Genomic DNA, 16,633 nt, shown 5'->3' on the forward strand with positions numbered 1-16,633 from the left:
ACTGTAGCACAGGTCGAGAGACTGTAGCACAGGTCAAGACTGTAACACAGGTCGAGAGACTGTAACACAGGTCGAGAGACTGTAACACAGGTCGAGAGACTGTAACACAGGTCGAGACTGTAACACAGGTCGAGACTGTAGCACAGGTCGAGAGACTGTAACACAGGTCGAGAGACTGTAACACAGGTCGAGAGACTGTAACACAGGTCGAGAGACTGTAGCACAGGTCAAGAGACTGTAACACAGGTCGAGAGACTGTAGCACAGGTCGAGACTGTAACACAGGTCGAGAGACTGTAGCACAGGTCGAGAGACTGTAACACAGGTCAAGACTGTAGCACAGCTCGAGAGACTGTAACACAGGTCGAGACTGTAACACAGGTCGAGACTGTAACACAGGTCGAGACTGTAACACAGGTCGAGAGACTGTAACACAGGTCGAGATACTGTAGCACAGGTCGAGACTGTAACACAGGTCGAGAGACTGTAGCACAGGTCGAGAGACTGTAACACAGGTCGAGAGACTGTAGCACAGGTCGAGAGACTGTAGTACAGGTCGAGAGACTGTAACACAGGTCGAGACTGTAACACAGGTCGAGACTGTAACACAGGTCGAGAGACTGTAACACAGGTCGAGAGACTGTAACACAGGTCGAGAGACTGCAACACAGGTCGAGACTGTAACACAGGTCGAGACTGTAACACAGGTCGAGACTGTAACACAGGTCGAGACTGTAACACAGGTCGAGACTGTAACACAGGTCGAGACTGTAACACAGGTCGAGACTGTAACACAGGTCGAGAGACTGCAACACAGGTCGAGACTGTAACACAGGTCGAGACTGTAACACAGGTCGAGACTGTAACACAGGTCGAGAGACTGTAACACAGGTCGAGACTGTAACACAGGTCGAGAGACTGTAACACAGGTCGAGAGACTGTAACACAAGTCGAGAGACTGCAACATAGGTCGAGACTGTAACACAGGTCGAGAGACTGTAACACAGGTCGAGAGACTGTAACACAGGTCGAGAGACTGCAACACAGGTCGAGACTGTAACACAGGTCGAGAGACTGTAGCACAGGTCGAGACTGTAACACAGGTCGAGACTGTAACACAGGTCGAGACTGTAGCACAGGTCGAGAGACTGTAACACAGGTCGAGAGACTGTAACACAGGTCGAGACTGTAACACAGGTCGAGAGACTGTAACACAGGTCGAGACTGTAACACAGGTCGAGACTGTAACACAGGTCGAGACTGTAACACAGGTCGAGAGACTGTAACACCGGTCGAGAGACTGTAACACAGGTCGAGACTGTAACACAGGTCGAGACTGTAACACAGGTCGAGACTGTAACACAGGTCGAGACTGTAACACAGGTCGAGAGACTGTAACACAGGTCGAGAGACTGTAACACAGGTCGAGACTGTAACACAGGTCGAGAGACTGTAACACAGGTCGAGAGACTGCAACACAGGTCGAGACTGTAACACAGGTCGAGACTGTAACACAGGTCGAGAGACTGTAACACAGGTCGAGAGACTGTAACACAGGTCGAGACTGTAACACAGGTCGAGAGACTGTAACACAGGTCGAGAGACTGTAACACAGGTCGAGACTGTAACACAGGTCGAGACTGTAACACAGGTCGAGACTGTAGCACAGGTCGAGAGACTGTAACACAGGTCGAGACTGTAACACAGGTCGAGAGACTGTAACACAGGTCGAGACTGTAACACAGGTCGAGACTGTAGCACATGAGTGAAGTCTCAAGAACTGGCACAGATAGAAAGACTGAGGAACATCTAGGGTGACTGTTGAAAAGATTAAGTCATGCACAGTTAAAGAAATTGAAGCACAGCTTAGCAGACTGTAGCACAGCTAAGTATATTGTAGCACAGCTAAGTATATTGTAGCACAGCTAAGTAGATTGTAGCACAGCTAAGTATATTGTAGCACAGCTAAGTAGATTGTAGCACAGCTAAGTATATTGTAGCACAGCTAAGTATATTGTAGCACAGCTAAGTATATTGTAGCACAGCTAAGTATATTGTAGCACAGCTAAGTAGATTGTAGCACAGCTAAGTAGATTGTAGCACAGCTAAGTATATTGTAGCACAGCTAAGTATATTGTAGCACAGCTAAGTAGATTGTAGCACAGCTAAGTATATTGTAGCACAGCTAAGTAGATTGTAGCACAGCTAAGTATATTGTAGCACAGCTAAGTATATTGTAGCACAGCTAAGTATATTGTAGCACAGCTAAGTATATTGTAGCACAGCTAAGTATATTGTAGCACAGCTAAGTATATTGTAGCACAGCTAAGTAGATTGTAGCACAGCTAAGTAGATTGTAGCACAGCTAAGTAGATTGAAGCACAGGTGAACAATTTGCAGTACTGCGAGATAGAATGTAGAACAGGTAGACATAATGTTAAACAACCAATCAAACAATTAGCATATCTATATAAACTGTCGCAGTAATACTATAAAAAAGATAACCAAAGATATCTAAATATATAAAGAAAAGTCAAATAAATTTAGAAATATCAACATTGAAAGAGAGACATAAACAGAAACAAAGAAATCTTGAGAACAAAAGACTAAAAGTTGGAAGATTTAATAGACAAGAAGTTTACAAGGAGGAATCATATGATAAAGAAATACACGAGACAGAGAGACAGAGGGACAGACAGACAGACAGACAGACAGACAGACAGACAGACAGACAGACAGACAGACAGACAGACAGACAGACAGACAGACAGACAGACAAGCAGACAGTCAGACAGACAGACAGACAGACAGACAGACAGACAGACAGACAGACAGACAGACAGACAGACAGACAGACAGACAGACAGACAGACAGACAGACAAGCAGACAGACAGACAGACAGACAGACAGACAGACAGACAGACAGACAGACAGACAGACAGACAGACAGACAGACAGACAGACAGACAGACAGACAGACAGACAGATAAGCAGACAGTCAGACAGACAGACAGACAAATGTAAATGATCTCCCAGAGGGAACAGACTCGTTCCTCTTATTGTTTGCTGATGATGCAAAAATTATGAGGAGGATTAAGACAGAGGAGGTTAGTATGAGGCAACAAGATGACCTAGACAAACTGAAGGAATGATCCAACAAATGGCTACTAGAGTTTAACTGGAGCAAGTGCAGAGTGATGAAGATTGGCGTAGGGAGCAGGAGGCCAAACACAAGGTACCAGCTGGTAGCGGAAATCCTTCAGGATTCAGGACGAGAGAAAGATCTGGGGGTTGATATCACACCAGACCTGTCCCCTGAAGCCCACGTCATAAGGGTGACATCAGCGGCGTATGCAAGGCTGGCGAGCATAAGAATTAACTTCAGAGGCTTGTGTAAGGAATCATTCAGAACCTTGTATACCTCATACGTCAGACCAATACTGGAATATGCGGTTCCAGCCTGGAATCCACATCTAGTCAAACACAAAACGATGTTAAAAATGGTTCAGAGGTATGCCACCAGGCTAGTCCCCGAGCTGAGAGGAATAAGCTACGATGAAAGATTACGTTACTTGAAAACAGAAGAGTTAGGGGAGGCATGATCATTACCTATTACCTATAAAAATTTTCATGAGGAATTGACTGGATAGATAAAGATAAACTGTTTAACAGTGGCGGGACGCGAACAAGGGGACACAGGTGGAAACTGAGTACCCAAATGAGTCACAGGGACGTTAGAAAGAACTTTTTCAGTGTCAGAGTAGTTAACAGGTGGAATGCATTAGGCAGTAATGTGGTGGAGGCTGACTCCATACACAGTTTCAAGTGTAGATATGATAGAGCCCAGTAGGCTCAGGAATCTGTACACCAGTTGATTGACAGTTGAGAAGCCGGACCAAAGAGCTGAAGCTCAACCCCCGCAAGCACAACTAGGTGAGTATACACACACAGTCAAGCATGACAATCTCGTTCTAAAAAAAAGTTTACTAAAATACGACATGAAAAAGAAGGCTGGGTAGATTGCATTTTCCTAGGCCGTCATAAGGCGTTTGATACTGTTCCTTACGAAAGGCTCATGTACACGATGGAGAAGCAAGCTGGGATAATTGGGACAACACTAAACTTAAACACTTTACAGTCTCCGTGGTGTAGTGGTAAGACACTCGCCTGGCGTTCCGCGAGGGCTTTGTCATGGGTTCGTATCCTGGCCGGGGAGGATTTACTGGGCGCAAATCCTTAACTGTAGCCTCTGTTTAACGCAACAGTAAAATGTGTACTTGGTTGTAACAACGATTCTTCGCGGCAGGGGATCGTATTCCAGGGACCATAGGATTAAGGACTTGCCCGAAACGCTACGCGTACTAGTGGCTCTACAAGAATGTAACAACTCTTGTATATATCTCAAAAAAAAAAAAAAAAACTGGGTAAGGGAATACCTGAAGGATAGAAGTCAAAGTGTCAGGGGCGAGAGTCTCCACCTGATGAAATGTAACAAGTGGGGTCCCTTGAGGATCAGTCCTGGGACCACTGCTGTTCCTAATTTATGTTAATGATCTACCCCGAGGGAACAAGCTCGTACATGTCAATGTTATCTTGAGGTTATCTTGAGATGATTTCGGGGCTTTAGTGTCCCCGCGGCCCGGTCCTCGACCAGGCCTCCATCCCCCAGAAAGCAGCCCGTGACAGCTGACTAACACCCAGGTACCTATATTAGTGCTAGGTAACAGTGGCATAGGGTGAAAGAAACTCTGCCCATTGTTTCTCGCCGGCGCTCGGGATCGAACCCGGGACCACAGGATCACAAGTCCAGCGTGCTGTCCGCTCGGCCGACCGGCTCCCTGTGTTATGTCAATACCTTCCCCATCTTCAAGGTAATGCAGATGGGGGAAGGGGGAGAGAGTTGCAGAAGGTGTCTACACCATTAATGGAAGACAACTGCTGGAATCTGAGAGATAACAAGTTTTGGGAGTAGATATAGTTCCATCCCTAACACCAGAGGCACACACAGGCAGGGTGACATCAGCGGCATATGAGACGCTGACAAACATTACAACGTCGTTTATAAACCTAAATCAGGACACGTTCAAAGCAATCTACACAGCTTGTGTAAGACCAGTACTGGAGTATGCAGCACCTGCTTGGCATCCCTACCTTGTGAAACATAAAACTAAAATAATAAAAAGTTCAAAGGTTTGCTGCTTGATTAGTGCCAGAGCTTAACTATCTACGGGTTCACCATAGACGGTGTTACTTGGAACTTTTTGCTCCAGGTAGCGAATTTTTAACAACAACAACAGCCAGAGCTTAGAGGGTTAAATTATGAGGACAAGCTGAAGAAACTGGATAAAGTATAAGTAAATAATAGAGTAGATATGATAACAACGTACAAGATACTGACAAGGTGGACAAAGACAACCTCTGTAAGTTGAGCGACAACAGGGCAAGAAGACACAAGTGGAAGTTGGAGTCACAAATAAGTGGAAGAAATATAAGGAAATACTTGTACCGTGTACGGGGGGTCAACAAGTGGAATGTACTCAGGGAAGATGTTGTGGAAGCCACCTCCATCCATAACTTTAAGGACAGCTTCGACAAATATTTGATTGTTAGGATAGTGAAGCCTTAACGCAACGGGTACAATAAGGGGCCTGCCAGCTGAGTGGACCGCGCTCGGGATTCGTAATCATAAGGTTCCGGGTTCGATCTACGGTGGAGGTGGAAACAAATGGGGTGAATTTCTTTCACCCTGATGCACCTGTTAACCAAGCAGAAAATAGGAACCTGGGAGTTAGACAGCTGTTATGGGCTGCTTCCTGGGGGATGTGTGTGCGTGTGTACTCACCTAGCTCACCTCCACCTTGCGGAGACTGAGCTCTGGCTCTTCGGTTCCGCCTCTCAACTGTCAAACTGGTGTACAGGTTCCTGAGTCTATTAGGCTCTATATCTACACCTCCACTACTCTTCATATCTACACTTGAAACTGTGTATGGAGTCAGCCTCCACCACATCACTGTGTATGGAGTCAGCCTCCACCACATCACTGTGTATGGAGTCAGCCTCCACCACATCACTGTGTATGGAGTCAGCCTCCACCACATCACTGTGTATGGAGTCAGCCTCCACCACATCACTGTGTATGGAGTCAGCCTCCACCACATCACTGTGTATGGAGTCAGCCTCCACCACATCACTGTGTATGGAGTCAGCCTCCACCACATCACTGTGTATGGAGTCAGCCTCCACCACATCACTTCCTAATGCATTCCATTTGTCAACTACTCTGACACTTAAACAAAATCTTCCTAATATCTGTGGCTCATTTGGGCACACAGTTTCCACCTGTGTGCCCTAGTGCGTGTGTCCCTTGTGTTAACTAATCTGTCTTTATCTTACCTATCAATTCCTTTGAAAATCTTGTATGTGGTGATCATATCCCCGCTAACTCTTCTGTCTTCCAGTGACATGAGGTTTAATTCCCGTAGGCTCTCCTCATTGTTCATGCCCCTCAGTTCGGGCCCCAGTCTGGTGGCAAACCTCTGAATCTTCTCCAATTTAGTGTTCTGCTTCACGAGATACGGACTTCATGGTGGGGCTGCATACTCCAGAATTGTTCTGACATATGTGGTATATGTGTGTGTGTGTGTTCGAGACAAATATATGAAGTAGACATAATAGAGGAAAGGGATTGGTTAGAAAGGCGGGGTCCAAGAGCTAATATCTCGATTCAGCAAGCACAAATAATAAATACAAATTGTAAATAAACACAAGCTAAAAAAAAATTGTTGTGTCATATAAACCATTGTATTTGTTAAATAGTTGTTGTACATGTGTTCATAAGAACATAAGAATGAAGGTAACTGCAGGAGGCCTATTGGTCCATACGAGGCAGCTCCTATTGGTCCATACGAGGCAGCTCCTATTGGTCCATACGAGGCAGCTCCTATTGGTCCATACGAGGCAGCTCCTATTGGTCCATACGAGGCAGCTCCTATTGGTCCATACGAGGCAGCTCCTATTGGTCCATACGAGGCAGCTCCTATTGGTCCATACCAGGCAGCTCCTATTGGTCCATACGAGGCAGCTCCTATTGGTCCATACGAGGCAGCTCCTATTGGTCCATACCAGGCAGCTCCTATTGGTCCATACGAGGCAGCTCCTATTGGTCCATACCAGGCAGCTCCTATCCACCCAATCTTCAAGAGATAACTAGAAAGTTTCCTCCAAGGAGTGCCGGACCAACCGGGCTATGGTGGGTATGTGGGCCTGCGGGCCGCTCCAAGCAACAGCCTGGTGGACCAAACTCTCACAAGTCAAGACTGGCCTCGGGCCGGGCTTGGGGAGTAGAAGAACTCCCAGAACCCCATCAACCAGGTATATGTGGGCCTGCGGGCCGCTCCAAGCAACAGCCTGGTGGACCAAACTCTCACAAGTCAAGCCTGGCCTCGGGCCGGGCTTGGGCAGTAGAACAACTCCCAGAACCCCATCAACCAGGTATATGTGGGCCTGCGGGCCGCTCCAAGCAACAGCCTGGTGGACCAAACTCTCACAAGTCAAGTCTGGCCTCGGGCCGGGCTTGGGGAGTAGAAGAACTCCCAGAACCCCATCAACCAGGTATATGTGGGCCTGCGGGCCGCTCCAAGCAACAGTCTGGTGGACCAAACTCTCACAAGTCAAGTCTGGCCTCGGGCCGGGCTTGGGGAGTAGAAGAACTCCCAGAACCCCATCAACCAGGTATATGTGGGCCTGCGGGCCGCTCCAAGCAACAGCCTGGTGGACCAAACTCTCACAAGTCAAGACTGGCCTCGGGCCGGGCTTGGGGAGTAGAACAACTCCCAGAACCCCATCAACCAGGTATATGTGGGCCTGCGGGCCGCTCCAAGCAACAGCCTGGTGGACCAAACTCTCACAAGTCAAGCCTGGCCTCGGGCCGGGCTTGAGGAGTAGAAGAACTCCCAGAACCCCATCAACCAGGTATATGTGGGCCTGCGGGCCGCTCCAAGCAACAGCCTGGTGGACCAAACTCTCACAAGTCAAGTCTGGCCTCGGGCCGGGCTTGAGGAGTAGAAGAACTCCCAGAACCCCATCAACCAGGTATATGTGGGCCTGCGGGCCGCTCCAAGCAACAGCCTGGTGGACCAAACTCTCACAAGTCAAGCCTGGCCTCGGGCCGGGCTTGGGCAGTAGAAGAACTCCCAGAACCCCATCAACCAGGTATATGTGGGCCTGCGGGCCGCTCCAAGCAACAGCCTGGTGGACCAAACTCTCACAAGTCAAGTCTGGCCTCGGGCCGGGCTTGGGGAGTAGAAGAACTCCCAGAACCCCATCAACCAGGTATATGTGGGCCTGCGGGCCGCTCCAAGCAACAGTCTGGTGGACCAAACTCTCACAAGTCAAGCCTGGCCTCGGGCCGGGCTTGGACAGTAGAACAACTCCCAGAACCCCATCAACCAGGTATATGTGGGCCTGCGGGCCGCTCCAAGCAACAGTCTGGTGGACCAAACTCTCACAAGTCAAGCCTGGCCTCGGGCCGGGCTTGGGCAGTAGAACAACTCCCAGAACCCCATCAACCAGGTATATGTGGGCCTGCGGGCCGCTCCAAGCAACAGCCTGGTGGACCAAACTCTCACAAGTCAAGTCTGGCCTCGGGCCGGGCTTGGGGAGTAGAAGAACTCCCAGAACCCCATCAACCAGGTATATGTGGGCCTGCGGGCCGCTCCAAGCAACAGCCTGGTGGACCAAACTCTCACAAGTCAAGCCTGGCCTCGGGCCGGGCTTGGGGAGTAGAACAACTCCCAGAACCCCATCAACCAGGTATATGTGGGCCTGCGGGCCGCTCCAAGCAACAGCCTGGTGGACCAAACTCTCACAAGTCAAGCCTGGCCTCGGGCCGGGCTTGGGGAGTAGAAGAACTCCCAGAACCCCATCAACCAGGTATATGTGGGCCTGCGGGCCGCTCCAAGCAACAGCCTGGTGGACCAAACTCTCACAAGTCAAGCCTGGCCTCGGGCCGGGCTTGGGGAGTAGAAGAACTCCCAGAACCCCATCAACCAGGTATATGTGGGCCTGCGGGCCGCTCCAAGCAACAGCCTGGTGGACCAAACTCTCACAAGTCAAGCCTGGCCTCGGGCCGGGCTTGGGGAGTAGAACAACTCCCAGAACCCCATCAACCAGGTATCAATATCATTTATTTATACCTAACCTACCTCGTAAGTAAACTATATGTCTAACCTAACTTACATACGAACATCTAAATTTAGAAAGCATATTAACTTCGTAGAATAAATTTGAAATAACTATTTAAAACAAATTAGGTTTCTAAAGTAAATACAATAGTGTTCAAGGAATATTATTTGCTTGGAAAGGTTTACCACAAATCTTGGTGTACATACACCGATAGTTTACTCCAGTCCTAGAGTACACTCAGGGCTGATTTGTCAGCCTTGATAACCCTAGGGAGACTGATAGGCCTAACACCCCAGAAAGTGTAGCTGTACAATGCAGTTTACCTAGTAACAGTGTGGAGAAAATTCCAGCCTCAGGATGTGAATTAAACTGACCAATGGCAGCTAATAAACCGCATCTAGAACAACACAGTAACAAGGTATTTGATCAAGGGGCTTACTCACAGTAGTGGCGGGTAGTGGCGGGTAATGGCGGGTGGCGGCGGCGGGTGCGTGTGTAGGCCGTGGCGGTGGAGGACGCACTGGCCGATTGAGCGGCTCCGTGTCTTATGGCGGGACCATGACTCATGCCCGCTGTTGACGCCCGCGGGGGGGACAGAGGGGCGACGAGGAACGGGAGGGAGGGAAACGGGGGAGAGACAGATGATAGGAGAACAGACAGGTAATGAGAGGAGATGGGCGAGACTTTGAAAGACACAAGGCACAGAGAGTGACGCAACGGAGGAGGAGGAGACGGAAGCAGGAGAAGAAAAGACAGACCACACAGATACGGGGCTTTGAAACTTGACAGAAGACAGGAAAAGGAGGGTGGAGAAGTCTGGAATGTGGCGAGAGGTGGGATTGGGGGGGGGAATGATGAGGGAATAAAGGGAGGGGGGGATGAGGGGGAGGAAATGAGGGTGCTGGCAGACAATGAACAAGCTTTATCTACGCCCCGCGGCCCTTGGTTGCCAGTTGTCCCTAAACACCTTTTCCCTGTTGCGAGATTGTTCATGTTGCAAGATTGTCCCTGCTGCAAGATTGTCCCTGCTGCAAGATTGTCCCTGCTGCAAGATTGTCCCTGCTGCAAGATTGTCCCTGCTGCAAGATTGTTCAAGTTGCAAGATTGTTTCTGTTGCATGATTGTTCTTGTTGCAATATTGCCCCTGCTGGAAGATTGAACATGTTGCAAGATTGAACATGTTGCAAGATTGAACATGTTGCAATATTGACCGTGTTGCAAGATTGTCCTTGCTGCAAGATTGTCCCCGTTACAAGATTGTCCCTGCTGCAAGATTGTCCCTGCTGCAAGATTGTCCCTGCTGCAAGATTGTCCCTGCTGCAAGATTGTCCCCGTTACAAGATTGTCCCTGCTGCAAGATTGTCCCTGCTGCAAGATTGTCCCTGCTGCAAGATTGTCCCTGCTGCAAGATTGTCCCCGTTACAAGATTGTCCCTGCTGCAAGATTGTCCCTGCTGCAAGATTGTCCCCGTTACAAGATTGTCCCTGCTGCAAGATTGTCCCTGCTGCAAGATTGTCCCTGCTGCAAGATTGTCCCCGTTACAAGATTGTCCCTGCTGCAAGATTGTCCCTGCTGCAAGATTGTCCCTGCTGCAAGATTGTCCCAGCTGCAAGATTGTCCCCGTTACAAGATTGTCCCTGCTGCAAGATTGTCCCTGCTGCAAGATTGTCCCTGCTGCAAGATTGTCCCTGCTGCAAGATTGTCCCCGTTACAAGATTGTCCCTGCTGCAAGATTGTCCCTGCTGCAAGATTGTCCCTGCTGCAAGATTGTCCCTGCTGCAAGATTGTCCCCGTTACAAGATTGTCCCTGCTGCAAGATTGTCCCTGCTGCAAGATTGTCCCCGTTACAAGATTGTCCCTGCTGCAAGATTGTCCCTGCTGCAAGATTGTCCCTGCTGCAAGATTGTCCCCGTTACAAGATTGTCCCTGCTGCAAGATTGTCCCTGCTGCAAGATTGAACATGTTGCAATATTGACCATGTTGCAATATTGTCCATGTTGCAATATTGTCCATGTTGCAACATTGTCCATGTTGCAATATTGACCATGTTGCAATATTAGTCATGTTGCAATATTGACCATGTTGCAATATTGACCATGTTGCAATATTGTCCATGTCGCAATATTGTCCATGTTGCAACATTGTCCATGTTGCAAAATTGACCATGTTGCAATATTGACCCTGTTGCAATATTGTCCATGTCGCAATATTGACCATGTTGCAACATTGTCCATGTCGCAATATTGACCATGTTGCAATATTGACCATGTTGCAATATTGTCCATGTCGCAATATTGACCATGTTGCAACATTGTCCATGTTGCAATATTGACAATGTTGCAACATTGACCATGTTGTAACATTGTCCATGTTGCAATATTGGTCATGTTGTAATATTGGTCATGTTGCAATATTGGCCATGTCGCAATATTGGCCATGTTGCAATATTAGCCATGTCACAATATTGGTCATGTTGCAATATTGGCCCTGTTGCAATATTGGCCATGTTGCAATATTGGCCATGTCGCAATATTGGTCATGTTGCAATATTGGTCATGTCGCAATATTGGTCATGTCGCAATATTGGTCATGTTGCAATATTGGCCCTGTTGCAATATTGGCCATGTTGCAATATTGGCCATGTCGCAATATTGGTCATGTTGCAATATTGGTCATGTCGCAATATTGGTCATGTCGCAATATTGGTCATGTTGCAATATTGGCCATGTTGCAATATTGGTCATGTTGCAATATTGGTCATGTTGCAATATTGGTCATGTTGCAATATTGGTCATGTTGCAATATTGGTCATGTTGCAATATTGGTCATGTTGCAATATTGGTCATGTTGCAATATTGGCCATGTCGCAATATTGGTCATGTTGCAATATTGGACATGTTGCAATATTGGTCATGTTGCAATATTGGTCATGTTGCAATATTGGTCATGTTGCAATATTGGGCATGTTGCAATATTGGCCATGTTGCAATATTGGTCATGTTGCAATATTGGTTATGTTGCAATATTGGTCATGTTGCAATATTGGCCATGTCGCAATATTGGCCATGTTGCAATATTGGTTATGTTGCAATATTGGCCATGTTGCCATATTGGCCATGTTGCAATATTGGCCATGTTGCAATATTGGTCATGTTGCAATATTGTCCCTGTCGCAATATTGACCATGTTGCAACATGGTCGCACCAACATTCGTATCTAACCTTGGTTATATTATTCTTGGTCTTCACAATAATAATTGGTAACTGTGTGTATGGTTTAGTTACTGTGTGTATGGTTTAGTTACTGTGTGTATGGTTTAGTTACTGTGTGTGTACTCACCTAGTTTTACTTGCGAGGGTTGAGCTCTGGCTCTTTGGTCCCGCCTCTCAGCTGTCAATCAACCGGTGTACAGATTCCTGAGCTTTTTAGGCTCTATCAAATCTTCATTTGAAACCGTGTATGGAGTCAGCCTCCACCACATCACTGCCTAATGCATTCCATTTGTTAACTACTCTGACACTGAAAAAATTATTTCTAACGTAGCTGTGGCTCATCTGGGTACTAAGTTTCCACCTGTGTCCCCTTGTTCGTGTTCCACCCGTGCTAAAGAGTTTGTCTTTGTCCACTCTGCCAATTCCCTTGAGAATTTTGTAGGTGGTTGTCATGTCTCCCCTTACTCTTCTGTTTTCCAAGAATGTGAGGTTCAGCTCTCTTAGCCTTTCCTTGTAGCTCATGCTTCTCAGTTCCATGACCAGTCTGGTGGCATACCTTTTAATCTTCTCTAATTTTGTCTTGTGTTTAACGAGGTATGGACTTCAGGCTGGAGCTGCATACTACAGATATGGTCTGACATAAGTGATATACAGTGTCCTAAACGATTCGTTACACAAGTTTCTAATGTCAGTTCATATGTTGGCCAGTCTAGCATATACCGCTGATGATATCCTTTTGATGTTGGCCTCTGGGGACAGGTTCGGTGTGATATCAACCCCCAGATCTTTCTCTCTATTTAACTCTTGCAGGATATCACCTGCAAGATGGTACCTTGTGTTCAGCCTTCTGTTCCTTTCGCCTAATTTCATTTCTTTACACTTTTCTGAGTTGAACTTTAGCAGCCATTTTCTAGACCATTCCACCAGTTAGTCCAGGTCGTCCTGCAGCTCTGTTTATCTTCATCTGTTGTTATTCTTCTCATAATTTTTGCATTACCAGCAAACATTGAGAGGAATGAGTCTATACCCTCTGGAAGATCATTTACATATATTAGAAACAGGATGGGTCCAAGTACTGAGCCCCGTGGAACCCCTCAGGTGACATCTCGCCACTCTGATGTCTTCCCCCCTCACAGTTACTCGCTGTTTCCTGTTGCTCAGATACTCCCTTATCAACTGGAGCACCTTACCTTTTACTCCTACCAGTTGCTCCAACTTTTGTAACAGCCTTTTGCGAGGTATTGTGTCAAAGGCTTTCTGATAGTCCAAGAAAATGCTGTCTGCCTTTCTTGCCTAATTTGCGTTGCTTGGTCATAGAATTCTATTAGGCCTGTGAGGCACGATTTACCATCTCTGAACCCATGCTGGTGGTGTGTTACAAAGCTGTTTCCCTCCTGATGCTCTACGAGCCTTTTCCTCGCGATCTTCTCCATCACCTTGCATGGTATACAAGGTTAGGGAAACTGGCCTGTAGATCATTGCCTCTTACCTGTCACCCTTTTGTATATTGGGACTAAATTAGCCGTCTTCCAGCTTTCCGGTAGGTCTCCCGTTTCCAGTGACCTGTTATACACCATAAAGAGTGGCACACTTAGTGCCTCTGGATCTTCTTTCAGTATCCATTGTGAGATTCTGTCAGGCCCAACAGCCTTTGTCACATCCAGCTCCAGCAGGCACCTTTTGACCTCATCACTGGTGATGTCAAATTCCTCAAAGATTGCTTGGTTTGTGACCAAGTGTGTGGGTTCCTTGTCATGTTGGCTCAGAAAGTTTCGTGTTGCCACTTCCAAGAGTTTAGCTCTCCATGTATCTTCACCTCCATGTGGGTCCCCATTCTCTAAGCTTATCTTTCCATGATTGAAATCGCCCATGATTAAGAGTCTGGATACATTCCTGCAGGCAACTGAAGCTGCTCTCTCTATTATATTAATGGTTGTCATGTTGTTTCTGTCAAACTCTTATCTGGGTCTCCTGTCATTTAGGGGAGGGTTGTAATGACTGCCACTATTATCTTAGGTCCACCCATTGTCATAGTTCCTGTTATGTAATCTCTGAATCCGTCTCAGCCCTAATTTCCATCTCTTTAAAGCTCCAGTCCTTCCTTATCAGCAGAGCCACTCCTTCTCCTCCTCTCCCTTCCCTCCCTTTCCCTACTATATAGTAGTCCTTTAGAAACACAGCGTTCGTTATGACTCCTGACAATTTTGTTTCTGTGAGTCCTATTACGTCTGGGTTTTCTTCCTGTGCCCTTTCTGCCAGTTCACTTGCTTTGTTGGTAATCCTATCGATGTTTGAGTACATTACCTTGAAGTTCACTTTCCTATATCTATTTTCACCCACCCTCCCCACTAATGCAGGAAGGTGTTCTGTGGGCATTGCTGCTTGGGTAGGCTCATCGTCCTGTGGGGTAGTTACCAGGGGTTCGGGGGAGGTGGGGTTGGGAGAGGGTAGGGGGGGGGAGTGCTCGAGGTTGGGGGCAGGGAGTGCTTGGGGTGAGGGGTTCGTCCTCCTCCTGTGGTGTAGTTAACAGGGGTTTGGAAGGGAGGGGGGGTTGCTTACATGAATAAAGAGGAAAGAGAGGCATACGTGAAGGGAAGTTTTAGAAGTGGGAAAAACAGTGAGAGGTATGAAAGCAGGCGGGCTGTCCGCCTTGCTGACACGATGTGTGGGTGTTGGCAGCTAAGCTAAGCTGGCTCCCTCTTGTCAGGGAGCTGTGAGTGTGTGAGAGGTTCTTCACGTGTGCTTCACCATATATGAATGTCGACAGATGAATACTGTGTAGCATTCATATGTACACACTCCGATGCTTCTACACATGTTGTTTTGTTCAAAGCTATTTATTTTATTATTATTATTTATTTATTTATTCATACATACATATATTCAGTTGCATATAGTCCTGGGGACCATTCAGGCTTGTTCGCACATACATATATGTATATTTATATACACATACATACATGTATATTTATATACATATACATATACACATACATACTCGATTTTTCCAATTACTGGGGGAAGGATTTCTGGTCAGTATTTCAACTGAGAATTATGTACTGTAGGGCGGGGTTTTCATCTAGTAAATCGAAGCTCTTGGGCCACCAGCTATGGTTTAATGGTTGCCAACCTTTAACCTCACTACTGATTAAAAGTTGGTCGTTATTTAAGAAAAAGTTAAAGAAAATATCTACAGAAACCAGAGTTCTACTGAGTAACCTTCCGTACAATTTCTCGAGACCCAAACGTTTGACCATTTGGGTATCACGAACTCAGAGACACTGTATCCTCTAGATTAAACTGCCACTCTGAATATTCGCCGTCACCACCTGCTAAGCCTGAGTGAAACTCTCAATTGATGAGAAGCTGGATACTATCAATTAAGCGTCCCGTGAAATTCTATCCTCAATGAAATGGAACGGGGAGGATGACTTTAGGTTAATGTGGAACTTACGAGAAAAGAGATTATCTTGTTTAATTAAGAGAATGCTTGTTGGTTTGCATGCCGGGAGACATCTCACGTCACGCAGGGTGCAGTCGCACCTCCACAGATCTCCAGTATCATCTATTGATACTGGTAATGGCTCAAAAGGGCCACCACTTACGGGCTATTCATGCCCGTGCCACGTTTTGGGTGGCTTAATCTTCATCAATCATCATCGGTTTGCATGCGGAGACTAAGGTGTAGACATTTGACTTGCATTCAAAAATAATGTGAAAATAACACAGTAAGGCAAATACCACTAAACACAATAAAATCTATAATTATTTATTAAATCAAAGTTTAGGCATCAAAACAATATTCAACAAAGTCCCTGACTCTAACCCTAGTGAATGGAGGCACGGAAAATCTTCAATCAATAAAAGTGGATTCCTGTGGCAATACAAAACTCAAGAAAACCAGGTACCTTAACCACAGCCTGACTCGATGTTGTCGCCGGCCTCCAGGGAGAGATGTTGCTACTCAAGTGGGTGTCCAGTCTACACTAACTATTTGTCCTTCTCTCTCAAGTCGAGAGAGCTGCCCTAGAATTCCTCCGCCTAGTTATCAATTACCAAGCCGGGTGAATTGAACAAATTAAAATCCTAATTACTGGCAAACCCCAGATGGTTGAATTATCATTTAACTGGTGGTAATTACATTAGTCATCTTGGCAAAAGTTATATCAATTACAATAATTCTAGAGATCTGAATTTTATACCTTGTGAATTAAATAATATGGAGGGTTTTGGTGACC

The 16,633-nt window shown here is 46.7% G+C and overlaps 1 protein-coding gene across 1 annotated transcript in view; it reads right to left on the bottom strand.

The window, feature by feature from the left end:
- Window positions 1-9,785, bottom strand: part of LOC123746624 (hematopoietic prostaglandin D synthase) — a 59,793-nt gene extending 50,008 nt beyond the window's left edge. Inside the window, exon 1 of the mRNA XM_069318417.1 lies at window positions 9,627-9,785. The gene's annotated coding sequence lies outside the window, so the exon portion shown is untranslated. The remainder of the gene's footprint in view (window positions 1-9,626) is intronic.
- Between the last annotated feature and the right edge of the window lie 6,848 nt (window positions 9,786-16,633).

The sequence above is a fragment of the Procambarus clarkii genome, chromosome 90 (genome assembly GCF_040958095.1).
Source record: "Procambarus clarkii isolate CNS0578487 chromosome 90, FALCON_Pclarkii_2.0, whole genome shotgun sequence".
NCBI classification, from domain to species: Eukaryota; Metazoa; Arthropoda; class Malacostraca; order Decapoda; family Cambaridae; genus Procambarus; species Procambarus clarkii.